General features: G+C 38.3%; 1 long non-coding RNA gene across 1 annotated transcript; it reads right to left on the bottom strand.

Annotated features, from left to right (window-relative positions):
* Positions 1-6,305: 6,305 nt before the first annotated feature.
* Positions 6,306-20,938, bottom strand: LOC306846222. The gene is made up of 4 exons (XR_013782052.1): positions 20,583-20,938; positions 19,914-19,978; positions 8,365-8,513; positions 6,306-7,531 (listed from the first exon to the last, which is right to left on the bottom strand). It is a non-coding gene; the product is annotated as an uncharacterized lncRNA (long non-coding RNA).
* Positions 20,939-22,532: the final 1,594 nt, after the last annotated feature.

Raw genomic sequence — 22,532 nt, 5'->3', positions numbered from 1 at the left:
TGGGCTGCGTCTGAAATCGCATACTACTTGTGTAGGTTCTACATTTGCATTCAAACGTACTTCTCGACCGTTAAAACAGTACGTTCTATATAGTATGAATGAGGGTAGTATGAATGGAATTCGGACGCACTACATCCGCCATGTTCATGCTGTCACGTGTCATGCGTCGTCATTGAAAGAGCCCGCTCTACTAATCAGAACATCAGAATGTTGCTCGTAATTATTTCCGCTTTCATCGGCGTTTTAACGATGATTGGTTCAACAGCTTCAGCAGGTCAGAGGAGGCATAGGTCAGCTGCTCGCAGATCTAAAGAGTAAAGAGAGTGAAGACCATCGACTCCACCGGGCAAAGGATACAAGTATCGCTTTTATTTTATTTCCTTTATATGTTTACTATTGAAATGTTGTTGTTGTATGCATTTGACAATTTTATTTAATTTCTGTATTTTCTTAAATGTGTGTATAGAGTATTTACTGAGTGTTAACTTTTAGTTTTAGTTACTTTTTCTTATTTGTAAGTCGCTTTGGACAAAAGCATCTGCTAAATGACTAAAAGTAAAGTAAAGTAAAGTAAAGTAGATCACGCCTTCATCGACAGCTTATGAAATATTTATCAAATAACATAAGTATAATCACCAATTTAGCCTCCGAATAAAAAGAGACGTCTATGAACACCGTGACAAAGGCTGATTTGGAGCAACGAAATAAAGATTTATTGTTATGAATGAATACATATAATAATACACAGGACAAACAAAAGAGACATGAATCAACGAATAAACCTGAATGAATGCATACATATACATACATATATATATATAGAGAGAGAATGAACACAAACAATATGTACATAGCCTAAATAAATATTATAGATACAATATATGCATTATACAAAATTAATAGATATATACATATTCTAAAACAAACAAACAAACTATAAACACCTTTACAGACAGTGAGCCTCCTGAACGCTGCTGAGCCGATTATATTTCAAGGATGGATCCGGCTTTAACCGTCCATCACGTCCCTCATCATGATGCTGTCTTAAGCTTCGTGCTCTTATTCATGTAGAAAACATAAAATGAATACATTTTAAAGCTGTCTGGTCTGGGTTTTCTCTACAGTGCGGCACTTGTTCTCATTTGTTAGATATTCCTGCATTTTGCTTAAAAAAAACCAGCTGGAAACTCCTACAAAATCAATCAGTGTACATAAGTGTTTTAAACTCAATGCCACATATTAACAACGGACACAATCTAGCTACTGTAAATCCCTGGAAACTAACATTGCAACAAAACAGCATGAAACAATCACAATCAACATAAATAAATGGAAAAGTAGTTTAATATTAATATTCTTTATTTTTTGCCATGAGCTCTAAAAGCTGAATAAATCTCTCCTCTCTCTCCTTTGTCTCATCTTTCCTCTCTCTCTCTCATTTCTCGGTCTCTTTCCCTGGTCTCTCGTTCATGTCTCTCTCTTTCCTCCCTTTCCAGCATCTCTCTCCATCTCCTCTCCTCCCTTTCTACTGCTTCCATTTCTTTTTCTGCTTCCCTCTCCTCATCTCGTGCATCAGCTCCTCTATGTCCTTCCTCTCTCAACGGTTGCCTCACCGAATCGATGGTGAGGTTACAGCAGCTTCTGGTCTGGATGAGGCATCAGGTTGTGTGGTGTGATGGAAGGTCTGCCCTATTGCCTCATCCAAGACAGAAACCACCTCCAAGATGCTGCTGTAACCTCACCACCCTCGGTGCTGACACCAGTCTGGGGACACTTAAGATCCTTGCAAAATAGCAAGACAGTCAATTATAACACGAAAAAACAATAGCATGATCAAATCATGAAAGAATTCAAATTTTGGGGTGAACTTTATTTTTTTTTATTATCTTTATATTTTTATTTTAGGTTTTCCACATTTACGTTTTACTTGAGCAGAAACTTAGCGCTCAAGCTTCTGCTCTGTCACAGTAAATGCACAGAAATCAAGCACAAAAACAATCCAGTAAGACCTTTGCTTTAAGTGTTATTATGTACTACATTCAGTGAAAACAGCACCTGAATAAAACTACATCTTACATGATTTATTTACTGACTCTAAACCTTTGATGCAGCATTACTCTTTCCAGTGATAGGGCTTCATTAGCGACTGTCCACTGGATCAGCTGCCATTCAGTCCCTGTAAGGTCAAAGGTCAAAACAGTCAACATTAATCATGATCAATCTATTAATGCTACACTGACAAATGAGGCATACTTATTAACAGTGGCTTGCTATGTAAAATATATACTAACTTAAATATAAACACTAGAAAAAGAGGTAAAAAATCATTGTGAATCCGTTGAATTTTCTAATTTCTTTAAACTGCTAAAAAATGAACGTCTCCATAAAAAGCAGTTTTATCAAGCTGATGTACAGCATTAGCTCGAGCTGCTCGTTAGCTTGATCTGCTCCGTAATGATTAAAAAACCCTTTTACAGCCGATTCACGAAGACATCTCATCGATTTACAACGTTTAAACTTTAATAAATCAGCCGTTTACTTTGATTATTTTAAACAAGTGCAGTTTAACCACAATAACCACCGTTTGTCCCTGAGGTGCTTCCGCTTGAAAACAGCCTCATGGGATAGTAAAGTGTCCATCGTATGCCTACTACAGAATTCAGGCGGAAGTAGTAGGTCATCCGGGTACTTCTCGCCTACTGTTTTCCGCATACTATATAGTAGGGAAGTATGTGATTTCGGACGCAGCCATGCTGATTTCCACATCTGGACATCATTAACAGGTCACGGGGTCAACACGACATCAAGCTCGCAGCATGGGTGGGCTATGTGGGGGAGGGGTAAGGTCAAAAGGTCAAAGCCATAAATCTTTCTTGACGTTTAGTCCAGGTTATTAACTCTTGCAATACCTTATGCCTCTGAAGCAACTTAGAATACATTACATCTGAATACTCTGACTTGTAGTTTATCTTTGGAATTAAAAGCTTCTAGAATGTTAAAACCTATAGAGATGAAACAAGTTGACAATAAATAAATAAATATTTAACACCCCTACCCACAGAAGCAGGATGGTATGATCTCACTTTTTAGCTTTACTCACTTTATAGGCTTTATAGCTAATATTTTCATTTACACAGACAATATTGTGTCTAATATATAACTTCTCTTTATTGAACTGTTGTATATAAATATCACATTTGCAACTGGACACTGTTCAAAAAATGCTGAGAAATCACTTCCCGTAAACATTTACAGAAGAAACAAATCCCCCACTGACTTTCAAAGCTGCTACAATGACTTTCTACTTCGAGGAGCTTGATAGAAATAGTTACGGTCACCTCTGCTAAATGTAGGAAACTCTGTTGGTCTCTAACTCTGGTGCTTCAGCAGCCTCGGACAGACTTAACAAAGACCCAGATGTTCAGTCAACCACTCCCACAGCCATTCAACACACACACACACACACATGGACACAGACACACACACACACACACACACTCTCTCACTCACACACACACACACACACACACACACACACACAGACACACACACACACACACACACTCTCTCTCTCTCTCTCACTCTCACACACGCACACGCACACGCACACACACACACACACACACACACACACACACACACACACACACACACACACTCTCTCACTCACACACACACACACACACACTCTCTCTCTCTCTCACTCACACACACACACACACACACACACACACACACACACACACAGATCATTCCGCTAAAGAAAGCGCTCGGATCAGACGCCAAACCAGAAGGACCGAGTCCCGGAGGAACGACTGAATCTACCGGAACCATGGAGTTTCTTAAAGACGAGAAAGAAGACGCGAGAGATGCAGAAACACACGGAGAGAAAGCCCCCGACGAGCAGAGAGGTCTGTGATATTAACAGTGATCTATATGAACTCTTATTACTGTGTGTGGAGCACTGATGTCCATCATTATATCTGTGTATCGGAGTGTTTGCAGGAGCTGATAGTAGACGAGCAGTGGATCTAAAACTATCGAGTCCTCTGTAACTTCACTGAATGATCTCCGCTTGCTCTCACAGCTTTCTCCAGACAATGGACACACAAAAGAGGATATTAATACATTGCGATTATTGCTGACAGATGTCCGACGATCATTTATAGCACAAAATCATCCCAACACTTTTTATGAATGGCTGCACTATTTTGTTGTTTTTCAGACGACACATATGTTGAATATCCACGTTTGTGTGACTGTTCACGAGGGATTTGTGGACACATTAATGTTTTAGATTTGCAGCAGAAAGATAAACAGAGAACCTTGGAAGCCAGAAATGGCACTGAAGGATCTTAATGTAATGCTTTCTGTAATCAATGCGGTTATTATTCAGTAATTCCATTAATTCAATTTCAGACATCTTTGCTTTTATTGTCTGAGTGGAATAATTTCATTTGCATGTTGCTATTATGATATATTTTCTAATTATAGGTAATTAAATATGTAACTATAAGTCATAGAATAAATTTACTTTTCAAAAATAATCTCTTTTTCTGGGATTCTGCTTCGTCTGTCATCAGTTATTCAATTATTCAGCTAAATAATCAAAACACAATTCTAAATAGATCAGTTGATTTAGTATTTTACATGACACTTTAAATACAAATATTACTTTTACAACTAAATTAGCAAATATTTCTCTTTATTTAATAACACGTTGAATAATCAGCATATTCCTGTACATGCTAAACTTACATCTAAATATGTTACAATGTAAAAGTAAATGTGCATTGTTCTTAAAGGGACAGTTCACTCAGAAACATAATCTCTGTTATTTACTCTCCAAACCTGGGTTTCTGATTTCTGTTGAACATGAAAGATGATGCTTTGAAATATTGTTGGTAATCAAACAAGTTCTGGGCCACACTGACCTTCATCGTATTTTCAAACTATGGAAGTCAACGTCTATCAGCAAATGTTTGATTACCAACAATCTTCAAAATATCTTCTCTTTGTGTTCAAAACTTTGTAACAATATGAGGGTAAGTAAACGTTAGGTGTGTTTGACTTGAAGCGGCGCTAGAATGATCAGTGTATGACATCAAGAGTGGATGAAAGCATCAGGATCCGTCTCGCGGGACTGTGATGTCATACACTGATCATTCTGCACAGCGCCGCTTCAAATCAACACACCTATAGACTGAATTTACATTTTTGGGTGAACTGTCCCTTTCAGGAGGCATCTTCATCCATCTTAACCTGGAACATTAATATTTCCACCCAAACAAGTACAAGTTATTAGTAGCTGAATAACTCCTTATTATGGTGCACACACATTAATCACACAACATTTCTCTTGGACACACATTGTGTAGCAAAGCATGACCCTTTCTGAAACATTTCTGTTTAACCAAAGCCACTATTAGCCATTATTATTATTATTATGATGGCTAATTTATCCAGTATTTTGCTTGTTTTCATGTTGTGGAGACAAAACCCAGGAAATATTATGAGAATAATAATAAGGTTTAGAGTTGTGATAAAATTAACCTTTAACATATACATGATGATATAAAATAGGGGTCACTTTTATTTCACTCTTCTTGTCAATTTAATTGATTTTTTTGAAAAAGTAAATTTAATTTGTTCCTTTCAGACCTGATGGAAGTGGAAGAGGAAAGCGAAGAACTGAGTGACGCTGAAGAGGAAAGTGAAGGACTGCATGAAAAATCTTGTAAAAAGAATAAAACGAGTGCGTCACAAAAGAGAACTCAGAGGAATGGAGCTAGAACGTCGTGCACCTGCCGTCAGTGTGGAAAGAGTTTCACATGTAAAGGAAGCCTGAAGGATCACATGAGAATCCACACCGGAGAGAGACCTTTCACCTGCAAGTACTGTGGAAATGGGTTTAAACAAAGAGCGAGCCTTACAGAACACATAAGAATCCACACTGGAGAGAAGCCGTTCAAGTGCACTCAGTGTGAGAGGAGTTTTCGACAAAAAGGAGCCCTTACAGGACACATGAGAATTCACACTCAAGAGAAGCCTTTTACATGCCAGCAGTGCGGGAAAACCTTTGCAGTCAGCGGAAACTTACAGATTCACTTAAAAATCCACTCTAATGAGAAGACATTCATCTGTCCTCAGTGTGGGAAGGGTTTTAATTTGGCAGGAAGCCTGAAAAGGCATGAGATCATTCACAGTGAAGTGAAGCCGTATCACTGCGCTCTATGTGTGAGAAGTTTCAGCGAAATGAGCGAACTTAAAAGACATTTAAAGTCCTTCATACATAATAAATACAAGCCGCTAGAGAAATTCATGCTCCAGAGTGGCTCCTCCGCTCATGGTTTGCCCTCAGGGGTGAATATCATTCACTAAAACACACTTCCTGCAGTGAAGGTCCTGCTGTTTTGATAAAGTCTGTAGAAGGGGGATGAATGTATTAAGCAAATAATTAAAACATATCTATTGCTGTAAACTAGGGGTGCCCAATCCTGCTCCTGACATCGACTGTCCTGCAAAGTTCAGTTCCAACTCTAATCAAACATTAGATTAGAGATTAGAGTTAAATTAGAGTTGGAGCTGAACTTTGCAGGACAGTCGATGTCAGGAGCAGGATTGGGCACCCCTGCTGTAAACAGATGGTTTAAAATTCAGGAGTAACAACATTTTTTAAATGAATAAAATTACTTGTGTATGTGACCATTCAAAAATAAGGTCTGTCTCTTATTTCTACACCTTAATGGTATCATATCGATCTCAAGTGCAGTATGGAGTACCACAAGGCTCAGTACTAGGACCGTTTCTTTTCACCCAGTGCATGTTACCCATGGGAGACATCGTCAGGAAACATGGTGCTAGCTTTCACTGGCTTTAAATTCTGGAAATCTTATCACAAAATACAAACAATAAGTGTGTTTTTACACTGTTTAATGTGATGTGAGGTCACTGTATTCAGCAACTCTATTCCTGTTTTTAAGATAAGAGATAATAGAGATAAGAGAACTTTGTCACTGTGCATGTACAATGAAACTCTGGTGGGGCAAACTCCCGGTGTCTTCTCGATACATTGATTTACGTTCCAATGATCAGTTACATTTTAAAGTCCCTCTGGTGTGAACAGAGCTAGGAAAAAAGGGCTTTGGATATAATGCTACTGTGTCTTGGAATAATCTATAAAGCATTTTAAAGCTAACCGTGCTTCCATCATTACATGAATTTAAGCTACTTTTAACAAGCTGTGTTTTATATCCTTTGGTGAATTGTTGTTGCGATCTTTGATGTGTGTTATGATGTAGACTTGTATATGCTATGTTATTTGTTGCTGCTTTCTTGGCCAGGTCACTCTTGCAAAAGAGATTTTAATCTCAAGGAGTTTTACTGTTAGAAATGTATTGTAATTTTACAGGATCAATACTAGCCCATCAACTGAAAGTCCAGTTTTCTTAAGAGGGTGCAGACAGGTGCGTTGAGCCCTTTTCTCTTCTCTGCTTTGCTGCCCGTCTGGGAGTTGATTCCACAAAAAGCTCTGAAAACAGAGAGTGAAAAACAGTTTTCATATGTTAATGAGGAAAAAACATAAAACGTAACCTATTCCTACTTGCTCGTAGAAGAAAATGACCATGATGTATTCATTTAACATTAACAACAGTTAGAATTACATTGGCTTTTACGTTGTTTTTCTTAAATATATCATATCATTGTATGCATGCACTGTATTGTATGTTGCTTTGGACAAAAGCGCCTGCAAAATACCTTAGCCATACTTAAAAAATGTTGACTTCTTTAATTAATTAATGAAAGTCGTAATGTTAAACTGCTGTCTGTCAGACTCATCTGTGTTTACATAAATGTCCTGCAGGGGAACACCAACTCTAGGTAGAACAGACACTTAAAGCTTTTTAATGCACATATTAACCATTAGAAGAAAACAAATCCTGACTGGAAATGGTTAAAATTCAGGTAAAATATTCTAATGTGAATAAAAACTTTTATGTGGATTGACTAGATATTTTGTTGAACAGATGTATTCGCCTAAATTCTCATTTGTTGCAATTCTATCAGGTGTTTTAAGTTGCCTTAAGCCCCTTACATTTTGATCCTACAGCTGTTCTCCTTCTCATTTCTAATTCACATAACAGAGCTGATGGAAACGCTCTCCAATTATAGGTTGGTTTTTTTTGGCCAAATTTTTACGAATGCACTAAAAAGATGCAAATGAATTGGATGGAAGCCTGTCTTTTGACATCAATGCATAGAGTATATCATAGAGCCTAACAATACTGAACAAAAACAAAGTGATTCCTGGGACGTTCCATATGAGAATGATGGATCTATGTTCATTATTAGTGTGTAACACACCTTTGGACAAATCAAGAGTGCTTGAGGCCTCTTAAGGACTGCAGGTTGAACACATAGTAAGCAGTGAAGGTCGCTGCCTCTCCATTCAAAAGATTGTTGTGGGGTTCCTTCCATGGACATCATCCTCTTGTCTGCGCTTAATGTCTCTCCTGAAATGCATTAACACAATGTGATAACTAAAAGAGCACTAGAAAGCTGCACTACATAAAAACACACACATGCACGAGTGGCGGTGTTGGCATGATGGGCGAAAGTACCAATTTTATCGGCTGGGAGACTTATGGTATATTGGCTGTGAGAAGTTATGATATGGTTTTTGCTAATTTAGACTAGGCTTTTTATGGATGCAATAGGCTTATATTGAATTAAATAATATTGAATAAGTCTTTCCTTTCTTCGTTGGCACATATATCCATGTAACAACTATTAACAGGGCTTAAAACAAGGAAACTTTCTGTGCGCGAAATATGTTCAGGGTGCAATAAAAAATAAAGTTCAGTGTGCCTATAAAATAAAAAAAATGTACCTGTAACGGCTCCTGACTGTTTTCTTCTGATTAAAAGAATGACGCTTCAACTGATGTCTTAACGTTTAATATCTTCATAAGCATTATGGCCATCGCCATCTGGCTCGTATTTTCTTCACATAAAGTCATGACATCGTGAAAAACTGAAACAAATAAAATAACATTCAGATACATACAGTGTTTCTGTTTTTACCACAGTTTAACCAGTTGTTTCCTACTGAACCAATATCAATAAACAAAGTACATCATTGCAAATTAACAGATGAAGTCTAAAGAATAAACCACATACCGTGTGCGCTTTCCAATCAGAAATACAGGAGACATTAGAAGATATTTATATAGACATTCCTTTTAACAAACACTCTTAATATCAGATAGCTCTCAGCACACATGCGTTTCTTTGTGGATCTGAATCTAAAAAAGACTAGCTAGATCATGTGACAAATTCAACCAATGGTGCACCTATTTCTCCTGTAGGTGTCACTATTACACAACTTTATAATACAATTTCCAAATGAACATTGATACATTATACCGAATTTGTGAACTAAATACTTTTCCACAAAATAAATTACTGAAACACTTAAAGCAAATACAACCTTTTCTGAGACAGCTACACTGCCACCAAAATTACAAAGATTTGTGTTCTGATCAGAATTAAGTCAATCTGGTAATTTTCCTATAAGCTGTCACTTAGCTTTCAAATACTTTTCAATACCTTTGTGACAAGAATTATTGTAATTTTACGTAATTCTGCTTGACTAATTCTCTTGGATGTAGATGTATCTATTTTACATTATTCCATCTTTGTTTAGGAATTATTCTCAACTATTATCACCAATTTCTGAACTGGACGCTCGAGGAAAGACGTTTGTGTCATGCGTTCACCTTTCTTTCCCAAATTACTTTGACCCATTTGGAGTTTAACCTTTCGGACTAAACCATCATCATCTGCACTTGTCTCAACGACTCTAGCAAGTTTCCATTCATTCCTGGGAATATTGTCCTCCTTGACAATTACTACATCTCCAACATGAACATTTCTTCTAGGCGTGTGCCACTGTTGTCTGAGGCTTACGTTGACCAAATATTCTTTGCGCCATCTGCTCCAAAATTGTTCTGACAAATACTGCACTCTCCTCCATCTTTTCCTAGCGTACAGATCTTCACGGACAAATTTGCCAGGAGGAGGAAGAGGTACTGAGGTCTTCATCGTGAGCAGATGATTGGGCGTCAAAGGCTCAACACTCTTTGGATCATTTATTGTGTTGGTGGTGAGTGGTCGACTATTTACAACTGACATTGCCTCATAGAAAAATGTTCTTAATGAAGCGTCATCCAGTCTTCCTTTGGCTTGTGCCAGAACAGCATTCAGCACACTCCTAATTGTCCTTATTTGGCGTTCCCACACACCTCCCATGTGGCTTGCCTCAGGAACATTCATAAGGAAGTCACATTGGTTACTTGCAAGATAGGTAGAGATCCTCTCTTGGTCCAGATCCTTCAACCCTTTCTCCAACTCATTCTTTGCCCCCACAAAATTAGTTCCCTGGTCCGATCTGATCTGTCGCACTGCTCCTCTGATTGCTATGAAACATCTTAAAGCATTCAGAAATGTATCGGTAGTAAGGTCCTCTAACATTTCTATATGTACAGCTCGGGAGCTTAAGCACGTAAACAACAGACCATACCTTTTGAATTCCTTGCGACCTTGTTTCGTATAGAAGGGACCGAAACAGTCTATTCCTGAGTACGAGAATGGGGGTGAAGGTTCTACTCTGTCAGCTGGAAGATCAGCCATGCGTTGTTCTTCAGCTGGTCTGCGCAGCTTTCTGCAGGTAACGCAATTGTTGATGTACTTGGCCACTACCTTGCTTGCACCCAAAATCACTGCTCGAATTGAAGGGGGGCTGGGGGGATCCGGGACCCCCCATAAGGCATTAGGGACCCCCCATAAGAAGTAAAAAATAGACTTAGGGGGGTCCCTCAGACATTTTTATTTGAGTAAAAATGATAATGACAAATGTGATTAAATTCAAGCAATGGATATGGTAAATTAAATTTCGTGAATTATTTACAATAATTTATATTAAGTTTGTTTATGGGCTAGTTGTCATGTCTCTTTAAATTTCAAACGCCCCGCCCACATCTAAAGACCGCTAAGCGCAGGACATCGTTGACATGACTGCTTGATTGGCGCCGCTCCGTCAAGCTAACTTCAGCTAAAAAAATGCAGAATAACAAACCTCCACTCGCAGTCGGGAAGAGGAAGCTTCTTACTGACTTTTTTGAGGGGTAATTTTCTCTCTATATCTTTCCACTATATTTATCAACTCCATGTCTTTTGTATTCCTTGCATAAATTATTATTAGGCCTGGTTCTGGGGTGCTAGAGATCTCGATGAAGATGAGTGACAGCTTTTTAGTAATTATAAAGGGAGTGCTCGTTGTGCGGTTTCTGTGCTATATATAATCCATTCAGAATTGTATAAAACTTGTTTTTCATGCTGCTAAGACCAACGGCCACATACACGCTGCAAAGTTTCGGGAATTACATCGGCATATAAATGCGGGATTCACTCTTGAAATAGCTATGATTGACATATTGATAGCCATAGTAATTTCCTGAATAAAGCAGACTTTTGGACAGAAATGGTTGAATAGTCTGCTGACTGACAGACTCACTCATAACAGTCCACTGCGCCACCTACTGGACGTAACTATGTAAACTGCACTGAAATCGTTGAACGTACACTACTGTTCAAAAGTCATTTCTGTTCACCAAGCCTCCATTGATTTGATCCAAAATACAGTAAAAACACTAATATCATGAAATATTATTACAATTTAAAATAATAATAATACAATAGTAAACAATTTTCAGCATCATTACTCCAGTCTTCAGTGCCTGTACTGTTTACTTCTGTTTTTTTTTTTTTTTTTACTGCTTTACTAGAGACACTACTTTGTAAATGAATTCTTGAAGAGTTTCCTTGTGTGTGAGTGCTGTGATTGCAGATAAAGCCAACACTCTCTCTCTCTTACGCTTTCATACACCTTTAATGGTATATGCTACTTCCCCGTCACCCCTAGAATAAAAGGGAACGTAACACACACGATCTTCAGAAATCATTCTAATATGCTGATTTGCTGCTCCAGAAACATTTATGATTATTATCAATGTTGAAAACAGTTATGTACAATTTCTTTTTCTGGATTCTGTGATGAATAGAAAGTTCAAAAGAACAACATTTATCTGAAATAGATATAATTTGTAACATTATACACTATCGTTCAAAAGTTTGGGGTTTTGGGTGGAAATAAATTAAAGAAATTAATACTTTTATTCAGAAAGGATGCATAAATTGATCAAAAGTGACAGTAAAGATTTAAAATGTTACAAAAGATTCTATTTAAGATAAATGCTGTTCTTTTGAACTTTCTACTCATCAAAGAATCCTGAAAACCGTTTGTACACAACTGGTTTCAACATTGATAATAATAAGAAATGTTTGAGCAGCAAATCAGCATATTAAAATGATTTCTGAAGGATCATGATGTGAAAATAGACAAATATAGAAAACAGCTGTTTCACATTCTCACAATATTAATGTTTTTACTTTAAAAAAAATAAAAATAAATACATATATATACACAGGTGCATCTCAATAAATTAGAATGTCGTGGAAAAGTTTATTTATTTATTTCAGTTATTCAACTCAAATTGTGAAACTCGTGTAATAAATAAATTCAGTGCACACAGACTGAAGTAGTTTAAGTCTTTTGTTCTTTTAATTGTGATGATTTAGGCTCACATTTAACAAATTTGTTATTATTTGTGTTGACTTTTGACTCCTGGACATGCCTAAGTTAATCTTATAAACTATTATAAAGACTATATCCTGTTTGCCCAGTTGTCTTGCACTCTTTGAATAATACTTAATCTCATCTCTATAGTATCATTACAGCCTGATAACAGTTTTCCATCCTTTTGCTACTGTTTAAGCAATAAAAAGGTCCTTAAACAGGTCCATTTGAAGTTACTGACTGCTCCTTTATCACTGCTTTCTGAAACATTATGAAATAATTATTCCTGTGCCACTGCTGAATTTGAATACCATTCAGTGTGTCTGAAAGCCATCTGAATATTTTCTACAGTTTTTGAGAAATTTCAATGTATTTTTATGTCACATGCTTTTACGGATCTTCAAGTGCCTTATATGTAGTCCCCTGGTATATTTGCCATAGTTGCCCTTTTGGGTCTGCTGCTTTGTCACCCTCTAAATCCAGTATTACTTGGAGTAAGCCATTTAAAAGAAGAATAGTAGCTTATCTCTCTTTGTTATGCAACATTAAATTGTATATAGTTATGCATATTATGATCAAATATATTGTTTATTTTGTATAAATTGTATATTGCGAGACTAACCCCCACCAAAAAAAAAGTCTGATGGTGGGGACCCCCCATAAGACTTGATTCAATTCGAGCACTGCCCAAAATCCAGTATCCACTGGCTCTGAGTTTATTCAGTGTTTGACCTCGACCTTGATGTTGAGTTTTCTTGTGACAATGGTCAAGTATTAGTTGTGTGACAACACCTTCCTTAGGAAGAATTATTGGATGTTTCAACTCAAATGCTGCATTAGACTTTCTTAACCGTCCTCCAACCCTGAGCAATTCATCCTGGTTGATAGGATCAAGTTGGTATAACTTGTTATTCTTTGGCAGCCTAGCCGGGGTTTGACTGAGCCATTTGAATTCTTCTTCGAAGGCTTCTCTTTGTGCAGCCTTGATGAGCACATGAGCTGCCTTTTCTCTCTCTTCTACACTGATAAGCATTGACCTGTCTCTGCTCACCAATCTTTTGATCCTAGCGATGGTATTAAGAGCTGTATTCCAATCTGAGAATCTTGACAGTCTTTCCAGAAAACTGTTCTTTACACAGGCATCTGTTCTTAGGACCTTTACTTCAGGGTCACCTACAAGAAGCTTTGGAGATTTTTCATCAGCGATAATCTCTCGTTCCCATAAAAACTTAGGACCCTCCAGCCAATTTGAGTCCATCAGATCTGCCACCTTGAGACCCCTAGATGCACAGTCTGCAGGATTCTGACTGGTTTCCACGTACAACCATTGTCTCGGATCCGTAGAGTTTCTTATCTTCTGGACCCGATTGGCTACGAAGACATGAAAGCGACGAGCCTCATTCTTGATATACCCTAGCACTACTTGGGAATCGGTCCAGAAGAATTCCTGATTTACTTTCAAATCAAGCTCTTCTCTAAGAGTATGACTTACTGCAGCAGAAACTGTAGCTGCTGTCAGTTCAAGGCGGGGTATGCTGAAAACCTTCAAAGGGGTCACTCTAGCCTTACCCATAACTAGCGCACAGTGCACTTTTTCATCAGCAACAATCCTGATATATGAACACTGCCCGTAACCCTCACTGCTGGCATCTGAAAAATGATGAAGCTCTATTTTCTGGATTTTGCCCATATTTTCAGGAATGAAGCATCTTGGTATTTGAATCTTTTGGATATTTTTCAAGTCATGGAGCCATGTGTCCCACTTTGGCTTCAAATCAGACGGAAGAGGTTCATCCCATCCCACTCCTCTTTTGCACATCTCTTGGAGCACCTTTTTCCCAGTCAAGATATAAGGAGCGAGAAAACCTAATGGGTCATATATACTCGCGACCACAGATAGAATTCCTCGGCGAGTGGCTGGTCTTTCAGTGAGGTCAACTTTGAATGAGAATGCATCAGTTTCTACGTTCCACTTTACTCCCAGAACACTCTGCATTGGAAGGTCATTGTAGTTCAGATCTACATCCTTCCCTAGACTGGCACATTCACTCTCAGGAATTGCACTCAAGACTTCTCTGCTGTTGGACACAAACTTGTGTAAACGCAGTTTTCCTTTTGCCAAGACCTCTTGTGCTTCGTTAACCAACTTCTTGGCCTTCTCATTTGAATCAATGCTGACAAGTCCGTCATCCACATAGAAATTTTTCAGAATGAAGCTCGCTGCCAGTGGGTAGTCCTTTCCATATTTGTGGGCAAGATATTTCATGCCATAGTTGGCACAACCTGGAGAGGATGCTGCTCCAAAAATATGCACTCGCATGCGATATTCCTTTGGTTCCTTTTCGGTGTCCCCATTTTCCCACCATAGGAATCTCAAGTAATCACGATCCTCTGGACTAACGTGAAAACGGTGGAACATCTTCTCTACATCGCAAACAATTGCAATTTGTTGCTCACGAAATCTACACAACACTCCAGTCAGAGCATTCATTAAGTCTGGTCCAGTGAGTAAGTGGTTATTTAGAGACGTGCCTTCAAATTTGGCTGAGCAGTCAAATACCACTCTTATTTTTTCAGGCTTCCTGGGATGGTACACCCCATGGTGTGGAATGTACCATGTATTGCCTTCTTTTGATGTGGCTTCTGCTTCTTCGACATCACCATCTCTAAAAGCACTGTCCATAAACCTTACGTAGTCCTCTTTGTACTTGGAATTTTTCTCAAACTTTCTTTTCAAGTGCTTCAAACGAACCATGGCTAGTTGCTTATTGTTCGTTAATTGAGGACGTTCTCTAAAAGGTAGAGGCATTTCAACATGACCTTCTTTGTTGTGTTGGGTATTTTCATTTAATTGTTGAAGAAACTGAATGTCCTCTTGGGATATTGCCTTGTCCTTACCGTCTGTATCTCGAAAGTCTGCTTCCAATGTTCTGATTACTGATGCGGGTGTGACAGCTGGGAGTTCCTTTAAAGAAATGCGATGACAGAATCCTGATACATTCCTAGAGCAAATGTTGGGTGTTATGGATCCCACTACACTCCAGCCTAAGTCCGTTTTGACTGCGTATGGTTCGTGATTCTTCCCTGATATCACTTGAGTTGGCTTTAAAGCTCTCGGACAATCATAGCCAATTAGAAGCCCTACAGGACAATCTAATAAATCTGGCATCTTATCAGCAACACTGACTAAGTGGGACCATCTCTGAGCCTTCTTGCGAGTAGGAATGCTGTCTTGTTCCAAGGGAATGTACTCTCGAGTATATGCATGTGGTAACTCAATGTGATCTTGCAAACTGTAACCCCTTACTCGTAGTCCAGCTGCTCTGTGACAATTCTCAATTGAAGCTCTGTTAGTCATTGTAGACAGCTTTAATTTCACAGGTTCTGTGTTTGCTTGAATTTTGTCACAGATGTCCTGATCAATAAATGTATTACTGCTCTGTGTATCCAGTAATGCATAGACTAGAGTTTCTGGGCTATCCTTTGTCGTACAAGAGAGCCATACTGGCACTATCATTGAGGTGCGAGTACAGTTGTCCATTCCCACACTGCACAAACTAGTGGAAGCTCTTTTATCAAGTAAAGCTTCTGAATTTCCTCCCTGAGATCGTTCTTCGTGAAGTGGAGAGGGGTGACTCTGTCTGCAGATGTTACAAGTAGCTCTCTTTCTACAGTTTTTGGAGATATGACCTACTCTGAGGCAACCAAAACACATCTTGTTGTTGATGATGAACCCTTTCTTTTCTTCAAGAGGCATTGCTGCAAACTTTTCACATTTGTATATAAAGTGATTTTGCTGACAACAGACACATTCTATTTGTTTCTTATCCTGAGTGACCGAAGGGCTGGATAGAGAGCCTTTCTCCTTTTCCCACGCACTCACACTCTTTGCAATGGGTTTAACATTTTGTGCCAGAGCACTGGCTTTGAAACGTTTCTGCTCTTTCCCAGGTTTTTCCTCTGCCTGTTTCAAAGCATGTAGAGAGGAAACAGGATTACATGCAATACGGGCCTCCTCTGCAACAAAGCCTGAAAACTCAGTGAAACTTGGATATGGCTTCCCTTCTTCTAAAACTTTAGTAACATACCTATTCCAACGAGTTGTTATCCAATCAGGAAGCTTCTGCAGCAATTTCTGGTTTTCTTCACAATCATCCAAAACTCCTAGACCTTGTATATGAGGCATTGCATTTTTGCAGGATATTAGAAAATCACCAAACTCTCTTAACTTCAGTGACTCTCTGGGTCCAATTTTTTGCCAATTACTCAGCTTTGCCCTAAATGCTCTTTGGATTAAAAAAGGGTGTCCATAGCGCTTGTTCAGGGCATCCCAAGCTTGTGTGTATGCCTCCTCATCACTCCGATAAAAGGTTCCCTCTAGTACACTAAGTGCATCTCCACTTATGTACCTTTTCAGATAGAACAATCTATGTGCTGGAGTTGTGCAATTGGTTTCAATCAAAGCTTTAAAGCAAGTGCGCCATTCAATAAACTTGAGTGGATCACCTGTAAATGTGAATGGTTCTGGAGCTGGAAGTTTAGTCATGGCCAGGGATTCCTTGAGTGCCTTTACTAACAAGACCTCATTTACTTGCGTCTCTAGCTTCCTTTCCGAGCAAGGTTGAGCTAAGGAATTTTCAGAAACCTTGCAGCATGAAGAGTTGATGTGCTGCAGTGGATGCTGACACGGAGGCAAACTGTTTCTCTCTTTAGTATCTCCTATTTCAGCATTAAATTTTGATTCCTCTTCTGCATACACAATGTATTCAGCTTCCATAACTTCAAGATCCCTTTGATCCTCCAGCATCTTTAGCTTCTCTTGTTGGGCTAGCACCTCTTTTCTTTGAGCTAAGATGTCCTTTTCTCTATTTAGTTCAGCACGTTTGGCAGCTAGGCGTGCCGCTGCTTCTGCCCTTTTTACTGACATATGACTGCTCTGCTGACTATCTCTTTCAGCTCGTGACACAGTTGATCCATAAATTGACTTAGCGTCATCTCTTTGCAATAATTGGAACAGTGATTCTTTTACGGCTTTCACATCAAAATCCTTAGTGCCAACTTCTGTGCAGCGTCCCTTCAGTAGTGCAGTTATTTCACTAGTAACTGAAGTGCAGCTGTCCATTCTCCTTCTTACATCTTGAGATGGAACGTTCAGTGAACGAATACTCTCATATATTTGTTTTAACTCTGCTTCCCGTTTTTCAGCAGTCACGATCATATCATCTAACTCAGTTTTAGAGCACTCTTCCTTCAGTTTAGATCTGATAAACTGAGCTTCAGCTTTGAAGTTTACGTAAGTGAACATGAACTTCCGTTCTCTTTTTACGATCTCCTCACGTCTCAACTCCAGCATTTTTTCTGTTGGACGCCTTTCTCTTTCTGATCGCCTAACTTCTTGCTCAACTTGTGATGATTCTTGGAGTCTTGTCTTATGAACGTCCAGATCCGCATTAATTTCAGCTAACCGTCTTTCATAGTTTAGCCTCTCTGAGACATCAATTTCAGCTTCTAATTGCCCCTCTAATTGTGCCTTTTCATCTTCAAGAGCTTGAATTACTTGATCTAAGATATTGTCTGATCTATTTTGATCCATGTTGGTAACTTACTTTAAATCACACGATTTTCAACTTTAATCACTAATAGCAAGCTGTAAGTACCACCTAAAAATGGCAATTTACACACCTTTATCAACTCAAAACAAATTATCAAATGCAAATATTTGTTTCAATCATTTGCACACACAGTAACATCAACCTAGAAATGAGATTTCAAGCTGAAAAGATATAGTCTGACCTGTGAATCCAAAAGTAGCAATCGAATTGTCCAATCTTTGCAACGTTGCCCTCTTGTGACTATCCGTCGTCACTGCAGCAAAATCTTCTTGCTTTGCTCTTATTACTAATCCGCACAACACAAAATACAGTCACGCGAAATGAAGCCAGTCCGAATGCAGCGAAGTCGAGTTGCTTCCTTGAATGGCGACGTCTTCTCTTCCACCAATGGCTGCTGATTTCCACCGAGGTTGACTGGATGTTCTTTACATCGAGGGCTAGCAACGATCTTTCCCTTTTCTCGATTAATTCTGGCACTCTTCCAGGGGTGTAAATACACGTTTTTCACTGTAACGGCTCCTGACTGTTTTCTTCTGATTAAAAGAATGACGCTTCAACTGATGTCTTAACGTTTAATATCTTCATAAGCATTATGGCCATCGCCATCTGGCTCGTATTTTCTTCACATAAAGTCATGACATCGTGAAAAACTGAAACAAATAAAATAACATTCAGATACATACAGTGTTTCTGTTTTTACCACAGTTTAACCAGTTGTTTCCTACTGAACCAATATCAATAAACAAAGTACATCATTGCAAATTAACAGATGAAGTCTAAAGAATAAACCACATACCGTGTGCGCTTTCCAATCAGAAATACAGGAGACATTAGAAGATATTTATATAGACATTCCTTTTAACAAACACTCTTAATATCAGATAGCTCTCAGCACACATGCGTTTCTTTGTGGATCTGAATCTAAAAAAGACTAGCTAGATCATGTGACAAATTCAACCAATGGTGCACCTATTTCTCCTGTAGGTGTCACTATTACACAACTTTATAATACAATTTCCAAATGAACATTGATACATTATACCGAATTTGTGAACTAAATACTTTTCCACAAAATAAATTACTGAAACACTTAAAGCAAATACAACCTTTTCTGAGACAGCTACAGTACCCGATATAAATTTGGCTGCTATCTCCTTCAAAGTAGTCTCCTTGTGCAGCGATACACAGTTGTCAGTGCTCCTGGCTTGCTTGGAACGCTCCCTGGAGGCCTTGCTAAGCCTATCCAGGACCATCTGAGACGTGCTTTGGATCTGCTGTCTTCCACGCGCTGTGAGCGTTTGCGTTGTCACATTGGAGCAGGCTGGATATGCCTAGATCCTCTTAAATAAGACATGTTCCAGAGAGCGTTTCAACTGAAGCAGAAGCACTGGGAGCTATCACTGGACAAGGACACTACTTCAAAGGGGATAGTGGCCAAAATTAAATCAGGTATATTTAAGATTTTTATCATCACAGTCTCAATACTTTGATTTCATATCACAATTATTTTTTAATCTACAACGGCCATGTGCCAGAATTCCAGCACAGTGCCTGAAAAACCTTAAGCGCTGTAATAAACCTTAACCAAACAAGGGAAGAACATGCCTTGCACAATTAAGCAAGCTGTGCTGGGTAGGGTCTCTTTCTGGATCAGCAGCTGTGGCAGAGGGCTAGGGAATAAAAAAAACATTAACATTACAACATCGATTACCAATTACACAACAAATACAAATTACAAATCTATTATTATTTTAATATTCCATACAGTCTGGCTTTAAGACAAAGAAAATGGTCCACTCAACATTGAATAAAAAAAAAAAAGGCTATTGTTTTTAATATATTGCCATAAGTATTGGCACCCCCTTCTAATGAACAGGTTTGACTGCTTTAGTAATTTCTATGAGTATAAATCTTAATGTTGAAGCATATAATGATATTCTAGGGAATTGTGTGCTTCTAATTTTATAGCAAGAGTTTGTACAGAACCCTTTTCTATTCTAACATGACAGTGTCTCTGTGTATAAGACACGGTTCAGAAAGACATGATTGATTGAGTCAGTGTGGAAGAACTGGACTGGTCTGCAGAAAGCAGCTGAACACCTCTGGTGTGAATTTATATGCGGTTTATTTTAGATACAGACAGCTTCCCTGACACATGCTCTGCTCTTTCCTCAAGCACAATAACGTTATAACATCTGCTCAGTTATAATATATCAATACTCAGATTTTAATACGATTAAGACAATACTCTGATTAAAACAGATTTCTGATGACCTTATTCCGGGTAAAGTCATTATCGAAGTAAGCACAAATCGAATGAAGACGTGGAGTATTCCTATATTAGTCGCATAATCGAAGTGCAGTACAGACATATATATATATCACATTAATCACATTATTACTGTCGTGTAGGACTTTACGCCGCATTTTGCGACAGGATCCACACACGGCAGCTCAACCGATTGACGGCAAATAAAAGAGCTTCAACACCGCCGTCGTCTGTATGCACGTACACATAATTAACTGCACTTAAAGCTTTCATAAAATTAAAAATGAAACGCCCAAAACTGTATCACGAAGACGAACTATATGTTTATACGTGAAATTCTGGAGGGACGTCGGATGGCGTCACGTGGTGACGTAACGACGCATGCCATTAATCGAGCTGCGTGCTATAACATGTTCATCTAAACACCTTCATCATAATGTTCTTATTCAGAGGAAGATGTCCATGTAAACCGAGGGAGGAAGATACCAGCTCTGATGTTTCAGCGGTTTGCTTGTGTTCATTCAGTTATTGTTACAGTCTATTATCTTAAGTTAATGATGATGGAGTTAATTGAGCTGTGCTTCTGCACGTGTTAATCTGACCTTTATCCGTTTCACCTCCGTCGAGCGAGTATATTAATATATCCATAAACTTATCAAATACCTGAGACCTGCTCCTTCCTCCAAACAGGATTCAACACTTCCGGTACCTTTGGCGCCTAGTTTCAAACAGCAGCGATCCCACAATGCTGTGCGGGGGCGGTAAAATCATGCTTTTACTGTGAAGTTACAAGAATATTACAGGACTGTAACAATTACATCAAGAAAACGATTTACAGCACAACATCATCACATGAACATCAGGAGGCATGTTGATGAAAATCAGAATAATTCAATTAAATTAATGTTTCATGTAATCAATCACTGTTTAAAAAATAAAGTCTTGTGAATAAAGTCTTGTGAATAAAGCTTGTGAATAAAGCTTGTGAATAAAGTCTTGTGAATAAAGCTTGTGAATAAAGCTTGTGAATAAAGCTTGTGAATAAAGCTTGTGAATTGCCATAACAGTCTCAACATAACATTTACCTCAGAAAAGCCAACAATATATATTTGAGAACATTAATTATTGTCATAAATCACTGAGTGGGAGCTACTTCTGTTAAATACTTGTGAACAATTAAACGTTGATGCTATTATTTTCAGAGTAGGTGGAATTTCCACATTAATTAACTTCATTCACTCAATATAACGCAACGATTTATTTATTCATTTATGTATGTATTTGTTTAGTTATTAAGATGTTTACTAAACTACAGCGAGTAAACAATCTTGGTACAGCAGCTCAATAAAAACTAAACAAACATCACCAACCGTACTTGTTAATGTAGTAGTGTTTCTGGGGTTTGTTGGTAACCTCATGCACAGCGTGCTGGTGCTCTGCAGAAGTGTTGTATAGCTTCAGTTGTGAATGAGCTCTTCCCTGGAGTTACAGCAACAGAAGAGAAATAAAACAAGAGAGAATTAAATGGTGCAGACGTCACTGAAGCTGGATTGTGATTCTAGCTACCAACCTCACAGTTTTTATTGTTATTATTATTATTATTATTATTGTTTGGCCACGGTTATGTTATGTGCACAAAGTTAAAAAAGCAATGCAGTTCTACGGCAGCAATATAAGAAATGCACAATAAATGACAGAGCCATTCAGTAATCACGGTTACTCGTGCAAATGTCCATTCTTGATATCAACAAGTCAATTGCCACTAAAATGTTCATTTCTGACATCATGAATGTGATTGTTACTAGTAAATTAAGTAATTTTAGATATCAGAAATTACTCTCCTAATTACTGATGTCAGATATACATTTTTAGATCAGAATTGACAAATGAAACATGTTGAAAACATTTACAGATATCAAGAATTGAATTTAAATGGCAGCCTATGGTGACTTTTA

This window comes from Barbus barbus, assembly GCF_936440315.1.
Source record: "Barbus barbus genome assembly, chromosome: 26".
Classification (NCBI taxonomy): domain Eukaryota; kingdom Metazoa; phylum Chordata; class Actinopteri; order Cypriniformes; family Cyprinidae; genus Barbus; species Barbus barbus.
The sequence above is the reverse complement of the archived record's forward strand: the minus strand, read 5'-3'. Positions and strand labels throughout refer to the sequence as shown.